We start from the raw sequence: 12,173 nt of genomic DNA, 5'->3' as shown, positions 1-12,173 counted from the left end.
GAAAACCTAGAGACTGTCAGGATGTCAGGCAGAAGGAAACAGCAAAGTCCAGTACCAGTCCAGTTGTGAATGGTCAGCTGGGATTCTTCATAAGTATACTCTCCAGCTTGTTATGCTTCTAGAGCCACATAGGGGTTTGACCTTTTGATCCTTGGAGATCTTTCTGTAAATGGATTTCGAGTGAAAGGGGGCCCAATCTCTTGAAATCCTTCCCACAAGTTATAGATGGCAAGTGCAGCAGGCTTAGTCTCCCTGGTATCCTTTCTCAAATCCAGCAGTGTTATGTTGCAGGTGCCTTATGGTACTACATTTATGCTTGCCACCAGTTAGTGGGTGGGGTAACTCTTGGATGCTCCATAACCAATTGGATAAAACTTCCTAGGGCAACTCTACCCACCTTGTCACTAGGTCTTGTTTGCCTTACTTCAAACAGCCTTAAAGCGCTTTGTGCCAGGGCAGTTGTAATATGGCCAATGTCTTCGGCTACACTAAACCTGTGCTCTGAGAAGTTGGTGTGTACATGTGTGATTGTCATAAGGAAATCATCAGTGTCTTCCATCACCTAACATGAAAATCCAGTTTGAAGTATGCACTATACCGGAGCCTTAAGTCTGGTTGGACAAACATGGAGTTCTGCAGCAATCAGACGAAAGATACACAACAATTGGTCTGGCATCCTGCTCACTGCAGTAAAGTGTGCCAAAGTGTTACACGTACCTTAACAGACATTGTAGGAAAGTGTTGACAGTGTGGTATCAACAGGATGCACACAGCCCCCACTATGAATATTCTGTGGTAAAGTTTAGTTTTCACCTGGGGGGCATTTCACACTACTTTCACACTCATTCCAGGTTTTGAGACAAGCTGGAAGCTGTCAGACGCTTATGTCAGTTAGCTTCTGAAAGGCAAGTTAAAAGTTACTTTCTGAAAATTGTATTTCCTGATTAAGAGTTAACACCCAATTTCACAGTTGAATTGAATTTTTAAGCACTATTAAATATAGGGATTGTTGGACCTGGTCCTCTCTGCAGGGTCACATCAAACGTTTTTCCTTCAACCCTCCTGTTTTGCTGTATTCGTTTTTGTTGGTATTCGGACTCTGTGTACTTAACGATTGCTAACCACTGCGAAAATTGCTTCTGCTCTCTGCATAAAATATGGTCTATTTGGCATATTAGTGATTACTATATTTAATTTACTTGTAAATCCCTAGTGTATGGTACTACCTGTACGCAGGGCCTGAAAATGAAATTCTTTTAGTGGGCCCAATAGGGTAACACTTTAAAATATGTCTCCTGCCTGCCACTGCAGCCTGCAGTGCAGTTATAAACTGTCATTTGAACCTGGCAAAATAAACCTTTTGCCAGGCCTAAACATTTAGTTTTAATATGTATCAGTCCCCTTTAACTTTCAGGTAGGCCTTCAAGGCTCATAGTGCAGGGTGCTTTGTATTTAAAACATGTGTGTTTAGTATGCCCTGGCTGTGTAAAAATCCTACATTTATTTTTCAGTACTGTAAGGTACAACTCTCCAATAGATGAGCATTGGGTTGCCTTATTACATTTAATAAGTGCTAATCTTTGATTGGTTGCAGATAGAAATCTTATGTTTAGACTCAAATTAATTGTAATTGAGAACCCTCTTAATCACGGGTACTCACAAACTTTCTCTCGGGGGCAAAATTTACAGTGTGGTTTGTTTCCCAGGCCGCACCGGTGGGGGTGGGGTCAGTGGGGGAGGGGGCAGGGCTAGATCAACAAAAAACCTATGACCATGAGGTTGATCACTGGTCCCTGCAGCGGATGCCTCCCTTGATCCCTCTCTCTCTCCCTCCCTCCCTCGGTCCCTCCCTGTCTGTCTGTCTCTCTCACTCCCTCTCTCTCACTCCCTCTCTCTCTCACTCCCTCTCTCCCTCACTCCCTCTCTCCCTCTCTCCCTCACTCCCTCTCTCGCTCCCTCTCCCACTCTCGCTCCCTCTCTCCCTCCCTCTCTCCCTCCCTCTCTCCCTCTCTCCCTCCCTCCCTCCCTCTGTCTGTCTCTCTCTCTCTCTCACTCCCTCCCATTCCCACTCCCTCCCCCTCTCACTCCCGCCCTCACTCCCCGCCCTCACTCCCTCGCCCACACTCCCTCGCCCACATTCCCTCGCCCACACTCCCTCCGTCGCCCTCACTCCCTCTGTCGCACTCACTCCCTCCGTCGCCCTCACTCCCTCCGTTGCCCTCACTCCCTCCGTCGCCCTCACTCCCTCTGTTACCCTCACTCCCTCTGTCACCCTTACTCCCTCCGTCACCCTCACTCCCTCCGTCACCCTCACTCCCTCCGTCACCCTTACTCCCTCCGTCACCCTCACTTCCTCCGTCACCCTCACTCCCTATGTCACCCTCACTCCCTCCATCGTCCTCCTCTGTCGCCGCCCTCCCTCTGTCTCCCTCTCCCTCCCTTTCCCTCTCCCCCTCTCTCTCTCCCTTCCTTTTCCTTGCTCCCTCTTTCTCTCCATACCTCGCTCTCTCCATCCCTAGCTCCCTCCCTCTCTCCCTCTCTCTCCCTCCCTCCCTCTCTCCCTCCATCCCTCTCTCGCTCCCTCTCTCGCTGCCTCTCTCCCTCCCTTGATCCCTCTCTCTCTCCCTCCCTCCCTCCCTCCCTGTCTGTCTCTCTCACTCCCTCTCTCTCACTCCCTCTCTCTCGCTCCCTCTCTCCCTCTGTCTGTCTCTCTCTCTCTCTCTCACTCCCTCCCACTCCCTCCCCCTCTCACTCCCGCCCTTACTCCCTGCCCTCACTCCCTCACCCACATTCCCTCGCCCACAATCCCTCAGTCGCCCACACTCCCTCCGTCACCCACACTCCCTCCGTCGCCCTCACTCCCTCTGTTGCCCTCACTCCCTCTGTTACCCTCACTCCCTCTGTTACCCTCACTCCCTCCGTCACCCTTACTCCCTCCGTCACCTTCACTCCCTCCGTCACCCTTAATCCCTCCGTCACCCTCACTCCCTCGTCACCCTCACTCCCTCCGTCACCCTCACTCCCTCCATCGTCCTCCTCTGTCGCCGCCCTCCCTTTGTCTCTCTTTCTCTGTGTCCCTCTCCCTCCCTTTCCCTCTCCCCTCTCTCTCTCTCTCCCTCCCTTTCCCTCGCTCCCTCTTTCTCTCCATACCTCGCTCTCTCCATCCCTCGCTCCCTCCCTCTCTCCCTCTCTCCCTCTCTCTCTCGCTCCCTCCCTCCCTCTCTCGCTCTCTCCCTCCATCCCTCTCTCGCTCCCTCTCTCGCTCCCTCTCTCGCTGCCTCTCTCCCTCCCTTGATCCCTCTCTCTCTCCCTCCCTCCCTCCCTCCCTGTCTGTCTGTCTCTCTCACTCCCTCTCTCTCACTCCCTCTCTCTCTCACTTCCTCTCTCCCTCACTCCCTCTCTCCCTCACTCCCTCTCTTCCTCACTCCCTCTCTCGCTCCCTCTCCCACTCTCGCTCCCTCTCTCCCTCCCTCCCTCCCTCCCTCCCTCCGTCTGTCTGTCTCTCTCTCTCTCACTCCCTCTCTCCCCCACTCCCTCTCTCCCTCACTCCCTCTCTCGCTCCCTCTCCCACTCTCGCTCCCTCTCTCCCTCCCTCTCTCCCTCCCTCTCTCCCTCTCTCCCTCCCTCCCTCCCTCCCTCCCTCTGTCTGTCTCTCTCTCTCTCTCACTCCCTCCCACTCCCTCCCCCTCTCACTCCCGCCCTCACTCCCCACCCTCACTCCCTTGCCCACATTCCCTCGCCCACACTCCCTCCGTCGCCCACACTCCCTATGTTACCATCACTCCCCCTGTCACCCTTACTCCCTCCGTCACCCTCACTCCCTCCGTCACCCTCACTCCCTCCGTCACCCTCACTCCCTCCGTCACCCTTACTCCCTCCGTCACCCTCACTCCCTCCGTCACCCTCACTCCCTCCGTCACCCTCACTCCCACCATCGTCCTCCTCTGTCGCCGCCCTCCCTCTGTATCTCTTTCTCTGTGTCCCTCCCCCTCCCTTTCCCTCTCCCCTCTCTCTCTCTCTCTCCCTCCCTTTCCCTCGCTCCCTCTTTCTCTCCATACCTCGCTCTCTCCATCCCTCGCTCCCTCCCTCTCTCCCTCCCTCTCTCGCTCCCTCCCTCCCTCCCTCTCTTGCTCTCTCCCTCCATCCCTCTCTCGCTCCCTCTCTCGCTCCCTCTCTCGCTGCCTCTCTCCCTCCCTTGATCCCTCTCTCTCTACCTCCCTCCCTCGCACCCTCCCTCTCTCCCTCCCTCCCTCTCTCGCTCTCTCTCCCTCCCTCCCTCTCGCTCTCTCCCTCCATCCCTCTCTCCCTCCCTCTCTCGCTCCCTCTCTCGCTCCCTCTCTCGCTGCCTCTCTCTCTCCCCTGATCCCGCTCTCTCCCTCCCTCCCTCACTCCCTCCCTCCCTGTCTATCTGTCTCTCTCACTCCCTCTCTCTCACTCCCTCTCTCTCACTCCCTCTCTCCCTCACTCCCTCTCCCCCTCACTCCCTCTTTCCCTCACTCCCTCTCTCTCACTCTCTCTCTCTCTCCTTCTCTCCCTCCCTCCCTCCCTCCCGCCCTCCCTCTATCTCCCTCCCTCTGTCTGTCTCTCTCTCTCTCTCTCTCTCTCTCTCACTCCCTCCCACTCCCTCCCCCTCTCTCTCCCGCCCTCACTCCCCGCCCTCACTCCCTCACCCACATTCCCTCACCCACACTCCCTCGCCCACACTCCCTCGCCCACACTCCCTCCGTCGCCCTTTCTCCCTCCGTCGCCCTCACTCCCTCTGTTACCCTCACTCCCTCTGTTACCCTCACTCCCTCCGTTGCCCTCACTCCCTCTGTTACCCTCACTCCCTCCGTTGCCCTCACTCCCTCCGTTGCCCTCACTCCCTCTGTTACCCTCACTCCCTCTGTTACCCTCACTCCCTCTGTTACCCTCACTCCCTCAGTTACCCTCACTCCCTCTGTTACCCTCACTCCCTCCGTCACCCTTACTCCCTCCGTCACCCTTACTCCCTCCGTCACCCTCACTCCCTCCGTCACCCTCACTCCCTCCGTCACCCTCACTCCCTCCATCGTCCTCCTCTGTCGCAGCCCTCCCTCTGTCTCCCTTTCTCTGTGTCCCTCTCCCTTCCTTTCCCTCTCCCCTCTCCTCTCTCCCTCTCTTTCCATCCCTCCCTCTGTCTCTGTCCCTCGACCTCCCTCTGTCACCCTCTGTCATCTCACCCTGCCTGTGTGTCAGCCCTGGTTGAGAGAGCTTCCTGACACACACAGCCGCATCCAAGCACTTCACAGGTCGTTAAAGGCCATTTGCATGCTAATGAGGCTTTGTTGTATTCCACCTCTTCTTAGGCCCCTGCAGCTCCACTCTGGCTAAGTGAGAATCGCCCGACCCTGGCCCCCACAGAGCAGCAGAGACTCTCAGAGTCGCGCTGCAGCAGACAATCTTTAAAAGAAAAAAAAATACATTGGTAGGATGTCTGCAAGGTCGGCGGGCCGCCAGGGAAGGCTTGCCGGGCCGCCCCTGGCCCGCGGGCCGTACTATGAGTACCCATGCCCTAGATGAACCGCAGGTTAGGATGCTACTTGCAAGGCTGTATTGTCTGTCATGGTCAAATTTTGTCAATGCTAATGACCCTCTATCTGCAACCGCTTGGCAGTGCCTAGTTCTAGCATAAAAAGCATGCTTGCTAAACTGGCACCAAGCAGCCCCATTTTTCAGGTGGTGTATGGTCCGACCCAACTTGTTAAAACAGTGCTAAGGCACACACATGCATGTAAACTTTCATCTGAGGGTGATCCAAGCAGGATTCTGAAAGCACGCTCCACCTCTGTGTTTGTTTAAGATGGAAGATCCATGGAGGACGAAGAACATGTGAGCTGAGAACCAGGCTGGCTTGACCCATCAGGTAGTCCACTACCAGCTCATTCAATTTTGTACTTTCAAAATTCTAGACTACTTACAAGTTTCTTAGAGCTATGTCTCATGGAGGGTAGCATGGTACAGGCCCAACCTGAGGAGACATGCCTTATTTTATGGCACATAATCAAATGTACAGGAGGAGATGCCCTCACCAACAAATGGTCTTGCATCTCCATCTGATGTTTTATCCGTCTGTAAGTGTAAAAAACACTGACTTATGAGTCTATGAAGGTCCGGGGACGATTGCACTTCTGAGGACTCAAAAAAACTGGAGGGTGGGGATAAACAACAACGCATATTTTACAAAAAATCACTGTTGCAATCTTCCTTCAATAACTTCACTTGCCAGCAGTGTTAGAAAGCATCTGGATCACATTGGGTCCCAGTTCCAGCAGTTATTTCTAGTCAGGTTCTTGGTTCCAGTTGACCCAGAAAAATATGCAAAATTTGTCCTGATGTCATTTTCTGACACAGGACATTATACTGCAGCTCCCTCGTGTTGTCTCCATTCTTGTCGGTGCAGGAACATGGAGTTGACGAGGGATCTATCTTATTTTCACTTCCAGATGAGCAGAAAAAAAATCCTGATTTAAAGAGCCATCAGCTCTTATTTTGTTCTGGTGTGATCTTGGCTGTGAGACATCGGAACACATAGATGCCAATGCAATCGCAAGGAAACAAAGACACATAGCTTAACACTTCACAAGTACTTTAGAGAATCTATGATTTGGAGGAATGAGTTTGACTTTGTTCCACCCCCCCTATGTAAGAATGTGTGTCTAATGTAAGAATGCAAGATCTGCCTGTGTGTACTGATTTAATGGCCACCTACTAATCTATTCTTTAATAGTGGTACTCATCCCATTGTAGGGTGTCAGAGTGGAATGCATCACACACCGAGACACAATAAGTCAAACAATGCATAGAAAATGTTAATTAAGGCAATGCAAGTTATAAGGTATAGGAATCACATATCATTCATATTTATAGACATTATATGTTAAGAGTGAACAGTCAGGAGAAACACAATGTCAGGATATAAAATGTAGTTCAGTGATTGGGTTGTCTGTACTAACAACACTTTATTAATTCCCAGAGGAGACCTTCCTTGCAATCTTAGATAAATAACACATCGAGAAAAAAGTCAATTAGGATCTAAGCCTATGACTTATAGTTTTCATGCAGCTCATTGATGCTGATAAATAGATCACTGTGCTACATAAGGATTGCAACTTATGAACTGAACATATCAAAATGATGTAAGTGATACAATCTGTGATATTCATTTTACAGGATGTGCTTTGCAGCAGGAACATTAACCTTCTATACTACTTTATGAGGCAAAAAGGACAAAAAGCAGAACTCTTACAGAACGACATTAACACCAGAGCTATCTTACAGCTATTATAATCCCCTCAAAATTGTTAGGCACACAAAGAAGATCTCTGCAGTAGGTGTATTAACCCTGTGAGATGTTTTCAAATTCAGCATCTTTGTGAAAAATTAAGTAAGCAAGAACGGATATCCTGTCACAGTTGTCCTTGTTGCCACGTTTTTGCACTAGACTGTTTTTAATTAAAAGTATAGGCTGACAGACTGCTTTTCAAAGCACCACCCCTCGACTCCACTCCCGTTTCCTCTGCTAGACCATGACCCTCAATGTATGTCTTCCCAGAGTAATGTATTTCAATTTCAGCACTACTTGTCAGCAACAATATTTTGTAAGAAAGGTCCTTAAAATAGTAAGTCATGGGCTCCATTATATGGCTAATCAAGGACCTGGAGGAAAATAACATATTGGCAAAAAAGAAAGCCATATGTGTCTTGTGTTTTTTCGTTTATATCTGGTGCAATTTCTTTCTCTGCAAATACATGATTTAGTACTTCAATGAACCATTCCCTCTGGTTACTGTGGAAACCTGATGTGTGTATTACCTCCCTTAGAAAGGGCGGTACACCCTTAAACCTCTAAGCAAATGTAGCTGGAAAAGTGTGGAACTTCTGCCACCCCACATATAACTAGGAAGAGGGTGGAGCTCATTTCCTCCATTCTCTGTATGATTTTCTTTGTCTACTAAATGACATCTGTCACTAAGCAACCAGTCTTGTCTCTTCAGCTGGAATTCACCAATTCAGAAAGAGCTACACATGATTTGGCTAGAAGTGAAAATCTAATTTAAGGTCTGCTGTCAGGTTTATAAACTTAGCTACTTGAGAAGCCCACTGTATCTACCTAACATTTTGGCTGTCAGAAGAGGCCCACCGGGTCTGAGAAGAAAGGACTCACTCCTACTTGAAAAATCAAAATTTAGAACATTTCAAGAGAGACAATCCTACTAAATGATCAGCACTTACCTATGAAACTCTTTTCCCACCCTTCTGAGAACTCACCCTAACACTGCCTCCTTCATACAGTTATTGAATACACATCCCATCTTAATGTACATAGGGTACCATACAAAGTCGGTTTGGGCCTGGTACTATGATCTATTGCATCATGTGTCTCGGCCCCTTGTCAAGTACTGTTTTATTCCCAGTCCTACAATGAAATGTTTTTGCTTTTTGCAATTGGTTTATGTTTCTATTAAAATGAAAAGCATTCTAAAATTGTTTTCATCTGTGCTGTCGAAAAATGCCTAATAAAAGATTGTCTTCAGTCTAAGTTGTTTTACCTTTTTTTGTGTGCAGGACTATTGTAATTACAGCCAACATGTTCTTTAAACCTTTCATCTGTGGTGTCTTGATTGATCTTTCCTCTAACAGAGTAGAAGTAGCCTGTCGTCCATTTTAAGCAATCTTTTCTATGAACTTGAACAAAGACTACAACTCTTGTCTTTCTTTCATCATTTTCTTCTCAGTGGCATGTTCTAGCCTCTTTGTGATTACAGGTGGTTTTCATTTGTACTCTTAGTGCTATTAGATTGAAGGTGCAATAGGGAAGGTGCAACATGGAAGAATTATATTATCAGGAGTGCAGGCTCGGAAACAGTGGACAAGAAAAGATATATGTTAACCTATATACAGTCCTATGCTCATGGTACTGCACTGGCACTAACATTGTGTTCTGAAAGTTGATATGTCCCATGGTGATGGACAGTTTGTCTTTATTATTTGACTTTTGGTGCGCCATCAAACCATGGCAGAATTTTTTCTCATGATAAGCAATACATAATTTTGCAAGGCTTTCTTTGAAAATAGGTTGCCAGCCAAATTTATTGGCTAAACAATTGATACATAGATTCCAAAAAGTAGTTGCATCACTGCAGTCTTATCAATCATGTTTCAATGACCCAATCCATGTTTATATAATGAATACATATTCAATATTTTCTATGAAGTGCAAAAATTAACATCAGAATTAACAACCTAGTCTAATAAACAAATTTAGTTTAGACAAACATTTCCTATTGCCAATGAATAACCATAATAACAAATTATTAATTCAGAGTTTTCAGTGTACAGACAAAATGTATACTGAAACATGGAATTTCATCTATATGAATTAATTGCACAAAAGTCATGTTAAATATATCCTATAGCATGGATAAAGCAAAATGTGGAAAAAATAGCCAACTGGAATTTCTGGTTTTAAAAGTTAATTGTAGTTAGAAAAATAATATACAAGCAGACGTATTAAATAGCAACACATTTAATCATGATGGTATTTTTTATTAAAACACACCTAAATATTTCATTACTAATTCAATGGTAGTGCATGTATTGCCATATTTACACTTTCGAAAGTCAATATTTTATTGGTAAAAATATCTCAATGTTCAATATCATTGTAAATTAATTTTATATACTTTTTTAAAGGTAGAACACAATACATAAATGCTATGGCACTATTAACAAAATCTTGTTTTAAAACTTTAATACATTTAGATATATTTAATTAGTTAAAAAATAGTTTCTGAAGTTTAAGTAAAGAATTCATTCTCATGCAATAATACTTATTAAAAGTGATGTATAGAGTTATTTAAAAGTAATTCAACTACTCTTTTACAAAATTCAATGTTATATTAATTTATTCATTCAAAAATGGTTGTTAAAATATGTAAAATTTGAATAGTAAATGTTTTATTTTCAGATATTTTTTAACATGAAATTATATTTATGTATATTTTCTACTACTTTAAGTAAATTAATTTAACCTTATTTCATGCAGGCTTTTATTTTAAGTTCCTTCCACTATAATTTACTATAGGAGGGTACTGCTGTATCAGTGGTTAGCCACATGTGGTGCTGGGCTTATTTCACCACTGAGCTGGCAAAATTTACTACTATTTTGCATCCTTTATAGCTGAAGAAACATATAGAGATGTAGTTAGGGATAGCAATGGGCATAATATTTTCTGAGTGATTGCACGGCCCTCCCTAAACCGTCACTCTAACCCTCTCTAAGCTGTTTCCAGATAGTAGTAAGTAGGCTTCTTTTTCCAGCCACTTTCCTGACCCCTTACTCATTTACTACTTAGGGGCCGATTACAATGCCGTATTAAATGGCTCTGACACTCGGTCAGAACCATTCGTACGGCATTATAATCAGTCGTACGGATTCATTTCCGACCGACCCATTTGGAAGGAGTCGGTCAGAAAGGAATCCGAACTGGATTTCCAAATGGCTTCTGATGGCTTCGGAGAGCCTGTCTGACATTTGGAAAACCTCCAGTAATCCCCAGGGTGAATCTTTCTGCCTAAGGGATTACAATGACGGATTCTGACAGCCTTTCTGAGCTGGCCTTTCCGACACAGAGAGGCTGTCAGAAGACGACTTTGGGAGCACCCAGTAGGGGCCCCATGGGTGCACCACTGTTGATCCCTGCCAATGAACTGCACCTCTGCTCTTCATAATGAGAGCATCCATTCCGCAGTCGGAATTCATGCTCCCATTGCAAAGAATAGGAGTGCGAGTGAACATTGTTCGGTCACATCCTAATCGCTGAGTTGGAACTGCCAACAGGAGGTCGGTTGGTCCCAGTACCAAATCAATGTTGGGAAGACTCAGGTCCATCCGACATTGAAATCAGGCCCTTAGTAGTAAACCTTGAATGTGCGTATTTCCCCATAGAAAAGCTAGGAAGGGTGGGGTTGGAAATTAATGATTGTAGGATTGTGAATAGCCTGGGCTCTGAGCACCCTCAAATACAATTACTTTAAACTAACATATTCCACAATGCACTGAGTTATTACCATTTAATATTCTAAAGCAACCCTGCTCAGTATCTCTCACAGATAACCCACAGAGGTGGAATATCCTGAAGTTAGAAATGTTAACAAAGCGAACTATTTATGGACATCATCTTAATTTTCAATATTGACCATCACACAAACTTTGATGAACAGGAACCATTCTCTTCAGGTCTCTTTACTTGTTTTGAGGTTTAACCCCTTCTATGCTGATGACGGCCCTCGGCCGTCATGCACTACGGTGGGCGTGTGCTGATGACGGCTGTGGGCCGTCATGAACCCGCCCACTCATTAAAAGCGCCGCACAGGCGCAGAATCGCGCCCGCGCCCAAGGGGTTAAAATACTGAAAACGTTCCACTATTTAGTGGTTTCAGACTCTAGGAAGACGATTCAGGGTGTCAAATCCGAGGATCATCTATTCCCTGCCAGTGTTCTGAAACTTTTCTGCAAAATTGTCATCACTATTGCTTTTATTATTCTTCAGCATCATCAAACAGTTATTTCAGTGTATTGCATCAGCCTGCAGCACAACTGTTCAGTGTTTGAGGTCCTATGCAATGTGAGTGACAGAAGTTCGTTGTTTTACTAAGTCTACACAGAGGAGTGGTGAACAGCAGAAAGTAAAGGAAGGAGAGGAATCCTCCTGTGCCACAAAAGATGCAACACACCAGCACTCCAGGGTGGAGTAGTGAGCGACACAAGTGGCATGGCAGACCATACAGGATGGGTGATTGAAACAAATAATAAAATCTTCACCCTGAGGCTCATAGTGTTTAATAAGGTTTAAGGACAAATTAATATACTACAATATTTTTGCTCAAACTACCACAGGAGAAGAGTATATATTAGGCATACTGTATATGAAGCTGTGCATATTTGAATGATTTCATACCACCAGAGAAGAGATAGGTCAGCTTGTGAAGGAGAGCACAGTGAGTCACATCTATGGGAACAGCATATTTGGTGAGTAATAATATAGACGTGGAGAGAGAGTCCCGAGATTCAAAGGTATGATAAGGAGTGGGCAATGGAAACAGCCAGTCATGCGCGTCGCCAACTTATACTTTCTACAAGCACACATAAC

At 46.4% G+C, this 12,173-nt stretch overlaps 1 protein-coding gene across 2 annotated transcripts in view; it reads right to left on the bottom strand.

The window, feature by feature from the left end:
* LOC144798263 (hydroperoxide isomerase ALOXE3-like) overlaps nucleotides 1-12,173 on the bottom strand; it is a 211,574-nt gene that overhangs the window by 97,614 nt on the left and 101,787 nt on the right. The gene's annotated exons all lie outside the window — the stretch shown is intronic.

Source organism: Lissotriton helveticus, chromosome 12 (assembly GCF_964261635.1).
Source record: "Lissotriton helveticus chromosome 12, aLisHel1.1, whole genome shotgun sequence".
NCBI lineage: Eukaryota > Metazoa > Chordata > Amphibia > Caudata > Salamandridae > Lissotriton > Lissotriton helveticus.
The sequence above is the reverse complement of the archived record's forward strand: the minus strand, read 5'-3'. Positions and strand labels throughout refer to the sequence as shown.